Source organism: Mirounga angustirostris, unplaced genomic scaffold (assembly GCF_029215605.1).
Source record: "Mirounga angustirostris isolate CCGP_5_RB_7025 unplaced genomic scaffold, mMirAng1.0.hap1 SCAF_9, whole genome shotgun sequence".
Classification (NCBI taxonomy): domain Eukaryota; kingdom Metazoa; phylum Chordata; class Mammalia; order Carnivora; family Phocidae; genus Mirounga; species Mirounga angustirostris.
Window position 1 is genome coordinate 65,679,035 of NW_026991717.1, and position 16,903 is coordinate 65,695,937.

Below are 16,903 nucleotides of genomic sequence, written 5' to 3' on the forward strand. Positions count from 1 at the left end.
TTTTTGGATATATCATTTGCAGATATCTTCTCCAATTCAGTAGTTATCTGCAGATTTTATTATTTTTTTCTTTATTTAAATTTTTTTTTCTTTTCTTTTTTTATTTTAATTGTGGTCCTTCCAATTTTTTTCTTGTGGTTGACTTCAAGTTTCACAAGCATTAGGGTCTGAAAATATGCATGGTATGATCTCGTTCTTTTTGTACTGGTTGAGTCCTGATTTGTGACCCAGCGTGTGATCTATTCTTGAGAATGTTCCATGTACACTTGAAAAGAATGTGTATTCTGCTGCTTTAGGAGGAAAAGCTCTAAATATATCTGTTAAGTCCATCTGGCCCAGTGTGTCATTCAAAGCCCTTTTTTCCTTGTTGATCTTCTGCTTAAATGATCTGTCCATTGCTGTGAGTGGGGTGTTAAAGTCCACTACTATTATTGTATTATTATCATTGAGTTTCTTTAAGTTTGTTATTAATTGATTTACATTTGGCTTCTCTCACATTAGGGGCATACATATTTACAATTGTTAGATCTTCTTGTTGGATAGACTCCTTTATTATGATTTGGTGTCTTTCTTCATCTCTTATTACACTCTTTGTTTAAAAATCTAGTTTGTCTGATATAAGAATGGCTACTCCAGCTTTCTTCTGATGTCCATTAACATGATAGATGGTTCCCCACCCCCACACTTTCAATCTGGAGGTGTCTTTGGGTCTATAATGGCTCTTCTGTAAGCAGCGTATCAATTGGTCTTGTTTTTTTATCCATTCTGACACCCTGAGTCTTTTGATTGGAGCATTTAGTCCATTTACATTCAGAGTAACTATTGAAAGATATGAATTTAATGCTATTGTATTACCTGTAAAGTCATTATTCCTGTAGATTGTCACTGTTCCTTTCTAGTCTTTGTTACTTTTGGACTCTCTTTCAGCTCAAAGAGTACCCTTTAATATTTCTTGAAGGGCTGGTTTAGTGTTCACAAATTCCTTTAGTTTTTGTTTGTCTTGGAAACTCTTTATCTCTCCTATTCTGAACGACAGCTTTGCTGGATAAAGTATTCTTGGCTGCATATTTTTCCCATTTAGCACATTGAGTATATCATGCCAGTCCTTTCTGGCCTGCCAGGTCTCTGTGGACAGATCTGCTCTCAGCCTTATGTGTTTACCCTTGTAGGTTAAGGACCTCTTGTTCCAAGCTGCTTTCAGGATTTTCCCTTTATCTTTGTAATTTGCAAGTTTCACTATAGTATGCTATGGTGTTGACCTATTTTTGTTTATTTTGAGGGGAGTTCTCTGTGCCTCTTGAACTTGAATGCCTATTTCCTTCCCCAGATAAGGCAAGTTCTCAACTACAATTTGTTCAAATTAAACCTTCTGCCCCTTTTTCCCATTCTTCTTCTGGGACTCCTATAATATGGATATTATTTCACTTTATGTAATTGCTGAGTTCCCTAAGTCTACCTTCATGATCTAATAGTTTTCTTTCCTTCTTCTTTTCAGCTTCATTATTTTCCATAATTTTATCTTCTGTTTCACTGATTTGCTCTTCTGCTTTGTTCATCCTCGTTTTTATGGCCTCTACTTGGGACTACATCTCAGTTACAGCATTTTTAATTTTGGCCTGACTAGATTTTAGTGCTTTTATCTCTACAGTAAGGGATTCTCTAGTATCATCTATGCTTTGTTCAAGCCCCGCTAGTATCTTCATAATAATTGTTTTAAATTCTAGTTCAGACATCTTTATCCGTATTGGTTAAATCCCTGGCTGTAAGGACTACCTCCTGTTCTTTCTTTTGGGGTGAATTTCCCCATCTTGTCTTTGTCCAGAAAAGAAGAAAGAAAAAGAAAAAACAATAACAACGGGGCGCCTGGGTGGCTCAGTTGGTTAAGCGACTGCCTTCGGCTCAGGTCATGATCCCAGGGTCCTGGGATCAAGTCCCACATCGGGCTCCTGGCTCAGCAGGAAGCCTGCTTATCCCTCTCCCACTCCCCCTGCTTGTGTTCCTGCTCTCACTGTCTCTGTCTCTGTCAAATAAATAAATAAAATCTTAAAAAAAAACAAACAATAACAACGTTAACAGCAACAACACAAAACAACAACAAGAACCTAGATCCTGATTGTGTTTTGGTCTACTTGTTAAAAAGAAACTAGATTCCAGAATAAGAAAGAAAGGGGGGAAAAAATATATATATATATATAAAATTAAAAAAACAATGAGGGGCACCTGGGTGGGCCAGATGGTTAAGCGTCTGCCTTCAGCTCAGGTCATGATCCTAGGGTCCTGGGATCAAGTCCTGCATCGGGCTCCCTGTTGAGCAGGGAGCCTGCTTCTCCCTCTACCTCTGCCTGCCGCTACCCCTGCTTATACTCTCTCTCTCCTGTCAAATAAATAAAACCTTAAAAAAAAATGAAAGGAAACAAAAAATAATATATATATAAAGTATATATAAAATATATAAAAATAAAAATTAGAAAAGAATAAAAAAGAGTAAGATAATATTTGTCATTCTAATCATGTTCTAACTATCAGATCCTTGGTTGGGTCTTTGTCAATCTCTAGATTCCCTCCAGCAAAGGGAATGTGGAACATTAGGAGGCTTCAGAAGATAGTGCAATCATAATTCACATTGAGGGTAACAGATAAAGTATTGAAGCCTTCAGCAGAAAACAAAGGGAACATTTTTTTTTCTCTGTAATAATGTATAAGCTGTATTTTGGTATTTTAGAGGTGTCTTTTCTTGCTCTTTGTGCTAAATGGAAGCCAAAGACCAACCATCCACTAAAGATAGAATAAATGTTGAACTTAGAACAACTTCAAATAATTCTCATGTTACATGTAAGAAGCAAATTTCTAATGAGTCATTAAATGTAAAACAAATCTGAAATTCTTAGAGTATTTTATAAAACAAGATTGCCTCTTAACTGTTGCAGACATCATATAGGCCTTTCACAATGTGGGCTATTGCACTCATTCTTTGGATCTTCACTCCCTGCCACCTTTCTCACATACTCTACAATGAATGTAGCTGGGATCATTCATTTTCTATATAAACTTGGCTGGGTTAAGGGATGTCCAGATAGCTGGTAAAGCATTATTTCTGGAAGTGTCTTTGAGGCTATTCCTGGAAGAGATTAGTATCTGAATCAGTAGACTAAAGATATCCAATGTGAGTGGGCATCATCCAATCTATTGAGGGCTCAAATAGAACAAAAAGGTGGAGAAAGAATATCTTCTCCCATTCTGTAGGTTGCCTTTTAGTTTTGTTGATTGTTTCCTTTACCGTGTAAAAACTTTTTATCTTGATGAAGTCCCAATAATTCATTTTTGCTTTTTGTTTCCCTTGCCTTTGTAAACGTATTCATTTTTTATTCTTTATTTTCAAACTCCTGGCTTCTAGCACAGTATCTAACAGATGGTGGGAGCTAAATACATGTAAACTGTTATATATGTTATTATTAGATGCTTAATAACAATTTAGGGATGAAATGTTAAATAATAACTAAAAATAGTATTTCATATTTGCATAAGGCTTTATTTGCATAAATTTAATAGTAAATTATTTTATTGTTGCACAATACTTCAAATACTTCACCTTTTTAATATTCAAATAATCCTGTGTGGTAACCAAGGCAGATATTATATTCATTTTATAGATGGAAGGACAAAACAAGGGAACTATAGGTGCTAACTAGATAGCACTAAGATGTTTTCTAGCTTGGAAAGTCTATAAAGGGATAACAGGTTTGTTAAACATGGCAAGTTATATACTTGCTTATCTCCCCTCTCTCTTGAAATTCCACTAAAATTGAAATAAAATGTTTTTAAAATGTGAATTTAAAAATGAAAAAGGGAGAAATTATGATAGTAGAGATGGTAAAATATTGAAGACTAGATAGTGGTAACTGCCCTAGCTGGCTTGGAAGCCTAAATTTACAAGTCAGGGATAGGGAAAGGAGGGGAACCCAAAAGAAGTCAATTCCCACTCTAGACCTTTGGAAGGCTGGGGAATTTGAGGCTCTGAGTACCTCTGAAGGTAGTGCATGGTGAGGCTTAAATCATAAAATCTAAATGGAAGATTGTAGAGACTAGCTAGGTTCCCGAGATTCTCTTGCAACCCTCTGTTGACTCCAGCAGAAGACTAGAGATTCTAGAACTAGAATTCATCTGGAGTTGATAGTAGGCATGTCTCAGGGCTGAGTGGGGTGTCATTCTTAAAATAGGGAAATATGGGAAAGTCCACATCCTAAAAGAGGAGATTGTGGACATAGTTGAACAAGTAAACTGGAAGCAGAGAAAAATGTGATCAGAGAAAACAGCATACTTGAACTAATAATTCTGGAGTGAAAGGAAACACTGGTAATGCTAAGATCCAGGCATGCCAGGAAGTAGATTGCTGAGGTGGAGTGGAGACAGAGGTCCTTGGAGTTGTAGAGGTCGTGGGTCTGACAGACAGTATATTAGATCACCTTTCATTTAGACAATAAGACACTCAAAATAATCATGGGATTTTAATGCCCAGATTCTTCAGTTGCAAGCAACAACCTGGTAAATTAACTGATTCAATTAACACTGGTAATGTAAGCCAAAAGGAGGAATGTAATATAAAGATATATGGAGAAGTTTATAGCTCTATAGGAAATACAGAAGACATATTCTTCCGGAAGAATGGAAACCAGAATGGCTCTAGGATTCTTGAAACTGATAGTCTTTTTTTGGAAGAAAAGTCCGCTTTAGAAGTAACTCAGCCCCACATTTCATCCTTCCTCAAAACTCAAAATTCCCAGAAAAAAAAAAATTAAACTAGCCTACTTCCAATCATGTGCATCTTGGCTAGTAGAGGGTAGGGAACCTTCATTGACATTAAGAATGCACACAAGGAGAATGCTTCCAGTTTTCTTGCCCAAAGTGAATGAGGGTGCTACTACCAGAAAAAGAGGGAATCGCTACTGGGCAGATAGGAGTAGGAAATGTCTACTACAGATGCCTACTGTTGGAGCATATGAAATTTATTCTAACTTTGTATAATAAATACTTTTCTGGGTAATAACTCACTATATCCTAATGAGAAAACACTTTAGCCTTCTTCTGTTCTTTAACTTCAATTGATGAAAATAATCATAAAATTATAATATGACATTCTGAAAATGCAAGCCTTAGTCTAGAAAAGAAACTTTCTAGAATATGAAAAATAATAAGAATGCAACTTTATGAATTTAGTAGCTAAAAAAGTGTTTAAAATCTTTTAAGACACCCTTTCTGATGCTTCATTTGATTTGTAGTACATAAGAAAAAGAATATATATTTCCCAAAAAGTTAATAGTAAAAAAAACCTCAATAACAAAACAGGTTCCAGAGTCCATATTTCTTCATGAACTCTCAATTTATACACATTTTATGCTGTCAAAAACAATAGAGTCAGCTATGCTTAAGTTATGGCTCTGGGAAAGCTTGATAAGATTGAGCATTTAACAAAACTTGTGACAGAATCAGGATGAAGACCACCCATTTGTCTTGCTGGCCCACACTGACTAATTTAAATGTTCACCCATATAGACTAAACTGGTAGCAGGAACGAATCATTTTGATTGGTTTATTTGCTTACACAAAAACCAAAACTGCCAGGTGGAATGAAAGCTAAAAGTGAACAGAACAAAATGTCAACAATCTCTCATTTTTAAATTTTCATTCAAGAGTAAAGGTACTTTCTGTAATAGTTCTGTGTTTCTTTACTTTCCTATCACCTAACATTTACTGAATAGATGTTGTTGAAGTAGTATGGTATCCTAGGTGCTAGGTTAATAAATAAGATAATGAGGAAAGAAAAGCAATAATGGCTATGTTCAAACATGCTTATGGTAACCTAGAGATACAGCCTTTGAATCCCAGGTTACTCTCCCTAAGCTAATTTAGTTTCTTTATTCAAGTCTGAGTATGTTTCTTGAATTTCTTGAATTCTTGAATATTCATTTCTTGAATATGTCCTTATATTGACTTTTTATTTTGGCTTTCTTTTCTTTCTTACTATTTTTGTCAGCTTTATCAAGTATAATTTGCATGCCATAAACAGTGTCAATTTTAAGTATCAGTTTTAATTCAATGAGTTTTGACAAATATATATACTCATATGATCACTACCACAATCACGATGTAGAACATTACCATCATGCCAAAAAGCTTTCCTGTGCCTCTTAGCTACCCGTCCCTGAAGTCCCTGGCAAACACTGATCTTTCTCTTTGGGTTATGTTTTTTTGTTTTGTTTTGTTTTGTTTTGTTTAGCATAATACTCTTGAGAGTCATCCATGTTATTATGTATATCAGTAGTTTATTACTTTTCATGGTGGATGGCATTCCATTTTATGAATATACCAAGAATTGTTTGTGCATGTACTACTTGATGGACATTTGGGTTGTTTCCAGTTTGGGGCTATTATAAATAAAGTTGGTATGAACATTCAAACACAAGTATTTATATACAAATAGATATCATTTCTTTTGAGTTATCACCTAAGAATGGAATTGCTGGGTCATATGGTAAGAATATTTTTATGAGAAACTGTTAAACTGTTTTTGAAAACGGCTGTGCTATTTTGTATTCCTACCAGCAGTGTATGAGAATTCCAATTGTTCCACATTCTTACACTTATACTTTTACAGATTTAGCTCTTCCGGTTAAATTTATGATCCACTTCAGTTTCAATTGTGAATATAGTTTGAGGTAATGGTTGAGATACTCTCTTTCTCTCTCTTTCTCTCTCTCTCTTTCTCCCTTGGTACATGGATACCCAGTTTTTCCAATACCATCTGTTGTTAAGATACTAATTTTCCCTTTAAATTGTCTTGGCACCCAGCTTGAAAAATCAATTTATGGACTTCTATTCTGTTCCAGTGATCTATATTTCGATCTTTATGCCAGTCCACCTGTCTGGAATGCTGGGTCTTGATACTAGATCTCGAAATCAGATAGTATAAATCTTGTACCTTGTTCTACTTTTTCAGAATTGCTTTTGGCTAATCTAGATTCTTTCATTATATAGGAAAATTTTAGAATCAACTTTTAACATCTACAAAAAGTCTGCTAGGATTTGATTGGAATCAAGCTAAACTTGTTGATCAAGTTGAGGGGAACTGACATCTTAATAATGTTGCATCTTCTAGTTTATAATCATGGTATTTTTCTTCATTTGTTTTGGTCTTTTTATTGTGTAGTTTTCAGTGCATGTGGCTTACATATATTTTGTTAAATTTATCCCCAAATATTTAATATTTGCAATATTAAGATAGTATTTTGAATAGTGTGGTTCCCTTACTTTTGACTTTCAATTGTTTCTTGCTAATATATAGAAAAAAAAATTGATTTTTGTGCATTAACCTTGTATCATGTGACCCTGTTAACTTCAGAGTTCTGTAGATTCTTTATAATTTCTACATATATGATCATATGATCTGTAAATAAAGGCCATTTTATTCTTTGCCTTTCCAATCTGTAAGCATTTTATTTCTTTTCACTTCCTTATAGCACCGGCTAGGAATTCTAGTAAAATGAATAAAATTGTTGAGAAAAGACATCTTTGCTTTGTTCCCTCCTTTAGGAGTAAGGAATTTAGTATTTTACCATCAAGTATAAAGGTACCTGTAGATTTTTTTTTCATAGATGCCTTTAACCAGATTGAGAATATTCCCTCCACTTGCTAATAGGCTTCAGAGTCTTTATCAAAAATGGATTTTGGATCTTGTTAAATGCTTCTTCTCCATCTGTGGAGATGATCATATGGGTTCCTTTTTTTCATCTGTTAATATGGTGAATTACATTGATTCATTTTTGAACGTTAAGCCAACTCTGCATTCCTAGGATAAACCCCACTTGGGCATTATTGATCATCCTTTTTATATATTTCTGGATTTAATTTGCTAACATTTTATTAACTCTTTTTTCATCTATGTTCATGCTGAATTCTGACCCCTGGTTTTCTTTTCTTATAACGTCTTTGTCAGGGTAATGCTAGACCCATAGAATTGAAAAGTGTTTTTCCTTTTTTTGTTTTTTGGAGGAGATTTTGTACACTTTCATCTTTAAATGTTAGAATCTGCTAATGAAGTTACTTGAGTCTGGAGTTTTCTTTGTAGGGAGATTTTAACTACAAACCAATTTTTTTTATTATGTTAGTCACCATATAGTACATCATTAGTTTTTGATGTAGTGTTCCATGATTTGTTGTTTGCATATAACACCCAGTGCTCCATGCAATATGTGCCCTCCTTAATACCCATCACCAGGCTAACCCATCCCCCCATCCCTCTCCCCTCTGAAACCCTCAGTTTGTTTCCATAGACTCTCATTACAAACCAATTTTTTAAATAGATCCAAGATTGTTCAGGTAACTAACCTCTCCTTGAGTGAGCTTTGGTAGCTTATATCTTTTAAGGATTTGCTCATTTCACATAAATTGTTCAATTTATTGACATAAAGTTATTCATGATATACTCATACTTACGCTTGAAGGGTCCATAATGATATTCCTTTTCTCATTCCTGATCTTGACAAGTTGTGTCTTTTTTCTTTTATCCTGATCAATCCACTAGAGATTTATCAATTCTATTGATCTTTTCAAAGAAACATGTTTTGTTTCAATGATCTCTATTATTTTTGTTTTCTATTTTAATTGATTTTAGCTTTTATATTATTTCCTTCTTCCTGCTTACTTTGTATTTAATTCAGTGCTCTTTTTCTAGTTTTTTATAGTATTTTAGCTCATTGACTCAAGACCTTCCTTTTTTACTGAATTATAATTCACATATACTATTCTATTAATTTCATTTTTATAACAGTGATTGGACATTTGTACACATTGCAAATTGATTACCACAGTGAGTCTAGTTACCATCTCTCACCATACATAGTTAATACAATATTATTTACTGTGTTTTTTACTGTACAACATTATTCCCCATGCTGCATATTATATTCTCATAACTTATTTATTTTATAGCTGGAAGTTTGTATCTCTTGATCACCTCATCCATTACACACACACACTACATTCTCCTCTGGAATCACCTCTCTGTTCTCTTTATCTATGATTCTGAGTTTTGTCTTGTTTGTTTGCTTGTTTTATTTTTTAGATTGCACTTATAAGTGAAATCATATAGTACTTGCTTTTCTTTGACTTCTTTCACTTAGCATGATATCTCCAAGGTCTATCAATGTTGTCATAAATGGCAAGATTCCTTCTTTTTTATGTCTGAGTAGTTTTCCATTATATATATATATATATACACACACACCACATCTTCCTTATCCATTCATCTCTAGATGGACATTTAGATTGTTTCCATATCTTAGCTATTGTAAATAATGCTGCAGTGAACATAGGGGTGCATATATCTTTTTGAATTAGTGTTTTCATTTTCTTTGAATAAATACCCAGAGTGGAACTGTTGGATGATATGATAGTTCTACTTTTAATTTTTTGAGAAAACTCCGTACTGTTTTCCACAGTGGCTGCACCAATTTACATTCCCACCAACAATGCATGAGGGTTCCCTTTTCTCCACATCCTCACCAACACTTGTTATTTATTGTCTTTTTTATAATAGCCATTATAACAGGTGTGAGGTGATACCTCACTGTGGTTTTGATTTGCATTTTCCTGATGATTAGTGGTGCTGAACATCTTTTCTTTTCTTTTTTTTTTTAAGATTTTATTTATTTATTTTGACAGAGAGAGAGAGACACAGCAAGAGCGGGAACACAAGCGGGGGCAGTGGGAGAGGGAGAAGCAGGCTTCCTGCAGAGCAGGGAGCCCGATGCGGGGCTCGATCCCAGGACCATGGGATCATGACCTGAGCCAAAGGCAGACGCTTAACGACTGAGCCACCCAGGCGCCCCTGAACATCTTTTCATGTGCCTGTTAGCCATCTGTATATGTCCTACAAAAATGTCCATTCAGATTGTCCATTTTTCAATCAGATTGTTTGGGGTTTGTTGTTGTTGTTGTTGTTGTTGTTGTTGTTGAGCTATATGAGTTCTCTAAGTATTTTATATATTAACCTCATCAGATGTATGATTTGCAAATATCTTCTCCCATTCAGTAGTTGCCTTTTTGTTTTTTTGGTGGTTTTCTTCACTGTGCAAGCATTTTGGTTTGATGTAGTATCATTTGTTTATTTTTGCTTTTGTTGCCCTTATCTTTGGAGTCAGATCAAAAATAATAATCATTAATAAAATAAAGTTTTAAAAATTGCTAAGACCAATGATGAGGAACTTACCACCTGTTTCCTTCTAAGAGTTTTATGGTTTCAGGTCTTACATTCAAGTCTTTAAACCATTTTGAGTTCATTTTTGTGTATGTTGTAAGGAAGTGGTCCAGTTTTACTCTTTTGCATGTAGCTGTCCAGTTTTCCTGGCACCATTTATTGAAGAGATTGTCCTTTCTCCATTGTCTATTCTTGCCTCCTTTGTAGCAAATTAATTGACCGTATATGTATGGATTTATTTCTGGACTTTATTCTGTTTCATTGATTTATGTGTCTGTTTGATACAGTCCTTCTTTTTTAGCATAAGCATTTACTGCTTTAATTTTTCCTATAAACACTGACTTAACTATATCCCACAAATTTTCATATGCTGTGACTCATTTTCATTAAGTTCAAAATATAGTCTCATTCTCCTAGTGATTTTGATTAGAGTGATAGCTATGGAAGTGGTGAGAAATGATAAGATTTAAGATATTTTAAAGATATGTATGTGAATTGAGATGAATTGATAAGGAATGAGAAGATGAAAGACAAGTTTGACCTTCTTCTCGATTTTGTTATGGATGGCAAATGGGATAGTATTTCACATGATTTTGGCAGCATATATTGAGATTACTTTCAGTTTGAAGGTTGCACATTTGGGGTAATATGCATGGTCTAAGACCCTCAGAAAACATGTAAAAATTGCACCGTGGTACACTGAATAATGTATGTAAACTACCATAGCTAAGAATGATAATATTTTGATAGCTTAATGGCTCTGACAAGTGGTAATATATAGACTTACCCCTTGTGATATATGCTGTCACTGAACTGCTTAAACTAGCTCAGATCCCTTCACAGCAATATTTCATGTGCTTGGATTTGAATGCTGAACAAAGTTTTCACCATATATATACCTTGTCCCCAACTTACCTTTGCAGCATCTTCAAAATTCTGTCCTCAATGCAAAAGTCCATTATGCTCCTTACCATTCCCTGCTTAACAGTGATTTCTACATTTTTTTGATAATCCCCCTATCTCCAAAGCTCTTCCCCATCTGTTCCACAGGAAAAGTACTTTTCACTCTTTTTGTTCTGGAAAATTTTCTCAAAAGTCACTTGCTGTGAAAAGCATTGCTAAATCTACCTCTTCTGCTCACCTTCTCATCCTAGGTAGATTTTGTCACTTCCAGCCCTCTCCCCTGCCCCATACAATGGGTGTCATTTGCTTGGTACTATGTATCACTTCTCCAGCACCATCATCTCCCTAATTGTGCAGACTCGTATCTACAACATTTCTTAGCATATGGTATAAAGTTCAGTACTAATAACAATGGTCAGCATTGAGTCTTTGACGATGTACCAGACACTATGCAATGCATTACCCACAACAAACCCATAGGTAGGTCATAATTTTCTCACATGAGAAAACAGAGCCTTAGAGTGGTTGAGCAGTTTTGCCAATGTTACTGCTGATATAGGCAGGGCCAAGATTCGGATCCAGGCTATCTAACTTTGCAGCCAGGCTCTGAAGCAGTAAGCATAGTGCCTCTCCAGATGACTGGGGAATTGAGCCAGAGAGTGCTCTAGAGTGTGTCAAGGCAGTAACAGTATCTCCCAATATTAAGTAGATGCCCTTTCACAATGAAGGATGAAGCTTTCTCTTCTATCATGTCACAAATATACCCAAGTACAGCAAAAGTCACTTCTTCTGGTGATGAAACATACCAAAATTGATCATGAGGTCTATCCATTTAAATCTCTCTACAATGGCAGCACATATCACAGCAGTTTCTAGTGAAATGCTCACCAATTTAGATTATGAGGAGATGCATATAGTCACTAGAAATAAATCTTGAGAGATTCGTGCATAACACTGTGAGTAGAGTTATCAAGTTCTGATTAGTAACTTGAGTGAGATAATCTCAGTGAAGGGAGTAGAGCCACATTTAAGCATGAAAATAGGTTGGGATGGTTCTCCTTCCTGCCTCCTGGAAATGGATCTTCCAATGGAAGAGTGTAGTTAGCACCCAGGTCAGGATGCACTGTCACAAAATCTGTTATTTGGCTAAAATTAGAGCTGCAATTAAACCTTCCTTGAAAATGAAGCATATGAAACTGAGCTCAAACTTATTCAAGAAGAATAAATGAAGTTAATGAAGGTAAATTGTCAAATTATAATAAATTGTCTAAATACAAATATCTCATCAAGCTTTAGCTGCACTTCCAAGGCCAAGATGAACAAAGGCCCTGGAGAAACAATGAACACTACAAAACTTTTTCTTTTTTTTTTTTTTAATTTTATTTTATTATGTTGTGTTAGTCACCATACAATACATCACCAGTTTTCAATGCAGTGATCCATGATTCATTGTTACTACAGAACTTTCTTGAAGCCAGGGAGTGGCAGCAGGTCTTTGTTTCATTAAAGTCATAGAAAATTATACTTCTCCAAAAAAATAAAATAGAAAGAAGATCCAAGTTTAATCATATAGCCTAGTATAAGAAAAAATGACTAAATTGAAGAGAGTATCCTCAAATAGAATTTGCTTGTCCCACTTCAGCTTAAAAGTACTTCCTTGAGGCGTTCTTCTCTCACTTCCCTGACTTAGGTTAAATCTACTGCCATATGTTCTATCTGTATTTTCCTTCAGCAGCACTTAATTGTATTCATATTGATGTGTTCTTTGTATAACTGTTGATAACTGCTCCCCCACTAGACTATAGGTTTTTCAGGAACAGATATCATGTCTCTCTCAATCACCATGAATCTCCAGTTTTTCACACAGGCCCGAGTTGACAGGTGCTTAAAAATTACTTGATAAATAAATGAATGACTATTCTCATGCAAACCTTAGATGGTGTAGAGAAAAACATTAGTATGATTAACTTTTAAAACTAACATAGAGGAGGGGGGAAAGATGGCGGAGGAGTAGGGGACCCTATTTCAACTGGTCCCCGGAATTGAGCTGGGTATCTACCAGACCACTCTGAGCACGCACGAAACCAGCCTGAGATGTAAGAAGATCTGGATCTCTACAAACAGAATATCGCAGGCGGTTGGTTTTGAGGTACGAAGCAGAGAGCCGTGATCCTGCGGGCAGATATCGGAGGATAAACGGCAGCGGGAGGGTGCCTGGCCGTGGGGATCCTACACCGCCGGTGAGTGACAGCCTCGCGTGCTGCGGACGGGGCACAGACTCACAGACCGGTAGCATCGAGAAAGGACTTTAGGGCAGCCCCTGGGGTGGAAAACCAGACCGGCGGGGTCGCGCGCACACGAACAACTACAGCCACCCGGACAGAAACCCGGTGCGCCGGGGTACCCCCGGTGAACTGCAACCTCCAGGGTGGAAACCCTGAGCGACAGAGTCGCGCACACGCGAACTGCAGTCCCCGGGACAGGACCCCAAGTGGCGGAGTCGCACGCCAGCGACCTGCGAGCGGCTGGTGGTTTTAGAAGCACAAAGGGCAGAGACATGCCCCGACCTGGAGGCAGGACTGGGAGCGCTGCAGAGGGCCACACAACCCAGGCCGCTGCAGTTTATAGCAGCATGGACAGAAACGGAGACCGTATGGCCTGGAGAGCTCACTGAAGAACAGACTGAGGTCTCTCTGCTCTGAGGCAGAGGGTTGGAAACAGTCTCTTCTGCTCTGACTCGCAGAAGAGACGCGGAAAGCCGCCAGGGAAAGGCGCCAGAGAACAAAAGCCCCAAAGACTGATTCCCACTGAGCCCATCCCCCGCCACAGGGGTGCAGGGCAACTCTGCCCAAACAGGGTTGCCTGAGTAACAGCGCGGCAGGCCCCTCCCCCAGAAGACAGGCTGGGAAAACAAGAGGCCAGCAACCCTAAGGTCCCAAGAAAACAGGTGCATCTTGCTTGGGTTCTGGTCAATAATTTGGACTCTATACATTCCCTCAAACACCCATCAACAGAATGACTAGGAGGAGGAGCCCCCCAAACAGAAAAGACTCAGAGATTATGACTTACGCTGCAGATTTACAAATGGATGCAGATATAACCAAGATGTCGGAGATGGAATTCAGGCTAGCAATTGTGAAGACAATGGCTAGAATGGAGAAATCAATTAATGGCAACATAGAGTCTCTAAGGGCAGAAATAAAAGGGGAATTGGCAGAACTTAAAAATGCTATCAATGAGATCCAATCCAATCTAGAAAATCTAACAGCTAGGGTAACTGAGACAGAAGAGAGAATAAGCGATCTGGAAGACAGTATAATAGATAAAAAGGGAAAAGAAGAGGCCAGGGAAAAACAACTCAGAATCCATGAAAATAGAATCAGAGAAATAAGTGACACCATGAGGCATTCCAATGTCAGAATCATTGGAATCCTGGAGGGAGTGGAGAGAGAGAGAGAGGGCTAGAAGATGTATTTGAGCAAATCATAGCTGAGAACTTCCCTAATCTGGGGAATGAAACAAACGTTCGAGTCCTAGAGGCAGAGAGGACCCCTCCTAAGATCAAGGAAAACAGGCCAACACCCCGGCATGTAATAGTAAAACTTGCAAATCTTAGAACCAAGGAAACCATCTTAAGGGCAGTTAGGGGGAAGAGATTCCTTACGTACAGAGGGAAGAACATCAGAATAACGTCAGACCTATCCACAGAGACCTGGCAAGCCAGAAAGCCCTGGCAAGACATATTCAGGGTACTAAATGAGAAGAACATGCAGCCAAGAATACTTTATCTGGCAAGGCTTTCATTTAGAATGGATGGAGAGATGCAGAGCTTCCACAACCGGCAGAAGTTGAAAGAATATGTGACCACTAAGCCGGCCCTGCAAGAAATATTAAGGGGGGTTCTATGAAAGGAGAAAGACCCCAAGAGTGATCTACAACAGAAATTTACAGGGACAATCTATAAAAACAACGTCTTCACAGGCAACATGATGACAATTAATTCATATCTTTCAATAATCACTCTCAACGTGAATGGCCTAAATGCTCCCATAAAATGGCACAGGATTGCAGATTGGATAAAAAGACAGGACCCATCCATATGCTGTCTACAAGAGACTCATTTTGAACCTAAAGATACATCCAGACTGAAAGTGAAGGGATGGAGATCTATCTTCCATGCCAGCAGACCTCAAAAGAAAGCTGGGGTAGCAATTCTTATATCAGACAAATTAGATTTTAAACTAAAGTCTGTAATAAGAGACACAGAAGGACACTATATCATTCTTAAAGGGTCTATCCAACAAGAAGATCTAACAATTGTAAACATCTATGCCCCCAACATGGGAGCAGCCATCTACATAAGCCAACTGTTAACCAAAATAAAGAGTCATATTGATAACAATACGTTAATTGTAGGAGACCTCAATACTCCACTCTCAGCAATGGACAGATCATCTAAGCAGAAAATCAACAAGGAAACAAGAGCTTTGAATGATACATTGGACCAGATGGACCTCAGAGATATTTACAGAACATTCCACCCTAAAACAACAGAATACTCATTCTTCTCGAGCACACATGGAACTTTCTCCAGAATAGACCATATCCTGGGTCACAAATCAGGTCTCAACCGATACCAAAAGATTGAGATTATTCCCTGCATATTCTCAGACCACAATGCGCTAAAACTGGAACTCAATCACAAGAAAAAATTTGGCAGAAATTCAAACACTTGGAAGCTAAAGACCACTCTGCTCAAGAATGTTTGGGTCAACCAAGAAATCAAAGAAGAGCTTAAACAATTCATGGAAATCAATGAGAACGAAAACACATTGGTCCAAAACCTATGAGATACTGCAAAGGCGGTCCTAAGGGGGAAATACATAGCCATCCAAGCCTCACTCAAAAAAATAGAAAAATCCCGAATTCACCAACTAACTCTACACCTTAAAGAACTAGAGAAAAAGCAACAAACGATGCCTAATCCATGCATTAGAAGAGAAATAATTAAAATTAGAGCAGAAATCAATGAATTAGAAATCAGAAACACAGTAGATCAGATTAATGAAACTAGAAGTTGGTTCTTTGAAAGAATTAATAAGATTGATAAACCACTGGCCAGACTTTTCCAAAAGAAGAGAGAAAGGACCCAAATTAATAAAATTATGAATGAAAGGGGAGAGATCACGACCAACACCAAGGAAATAGAAACAATTATTAGAAATTATTATCAACAGCTATATGCCAATAAACTCAGCAATCTGGATGAAATGGAGGCCTTCCTGGAAACCCATAAGCTGCCAAGACTGAAACAGGAAGAAATTGACAACCTGAATAGGCCAATAACCAGTAACGAGATTAAAGCAGTGATAAAAACCTCCCAAAAAACAAGAGTTCAGAGCCTGATGGATTCCCTGGGGAATTCTACCAAACATTCAAAGAAGAAATAATACCTCTTCTCCTGAAGCTGTTTCAAAAAATAGAAACAGAAGGAAAACTTCCAAATGCATTCTATGAGGCCAGCATTACCTTAATCCCCAAACCAGGCAAAGACCCCATCAAAAAGGAGAATTTCAGACTGATATCCCTGATGAATATGGATTCCAAAATCCTCAACAAAATCCTAGCTAATAGGATCCAACAATATATTAAAAGGATCATCCACCACGACCAAGTGGGATTTATCCCTGGGATGCAAGGGTGGTTCAACATTCGCAAATCAATCAGTGTGATAGAACACATTAATAA

At 37.1% G+C, this 16,903-nt stretch overlaps 1 long non-coding RNA gene across 1 annotated transcript in view; it reads left to right on the forward strand.

Annotated features, from left to right (window-relative positions):
* Nucleotides 1-16,903, forward strand: part of LOC123861359 (uncharacterized) — a 330,838-nt gene that overhangs the window by 269,018 nt on the left and 44,917 nt on the right. The window lies entirely within an intron of this gene.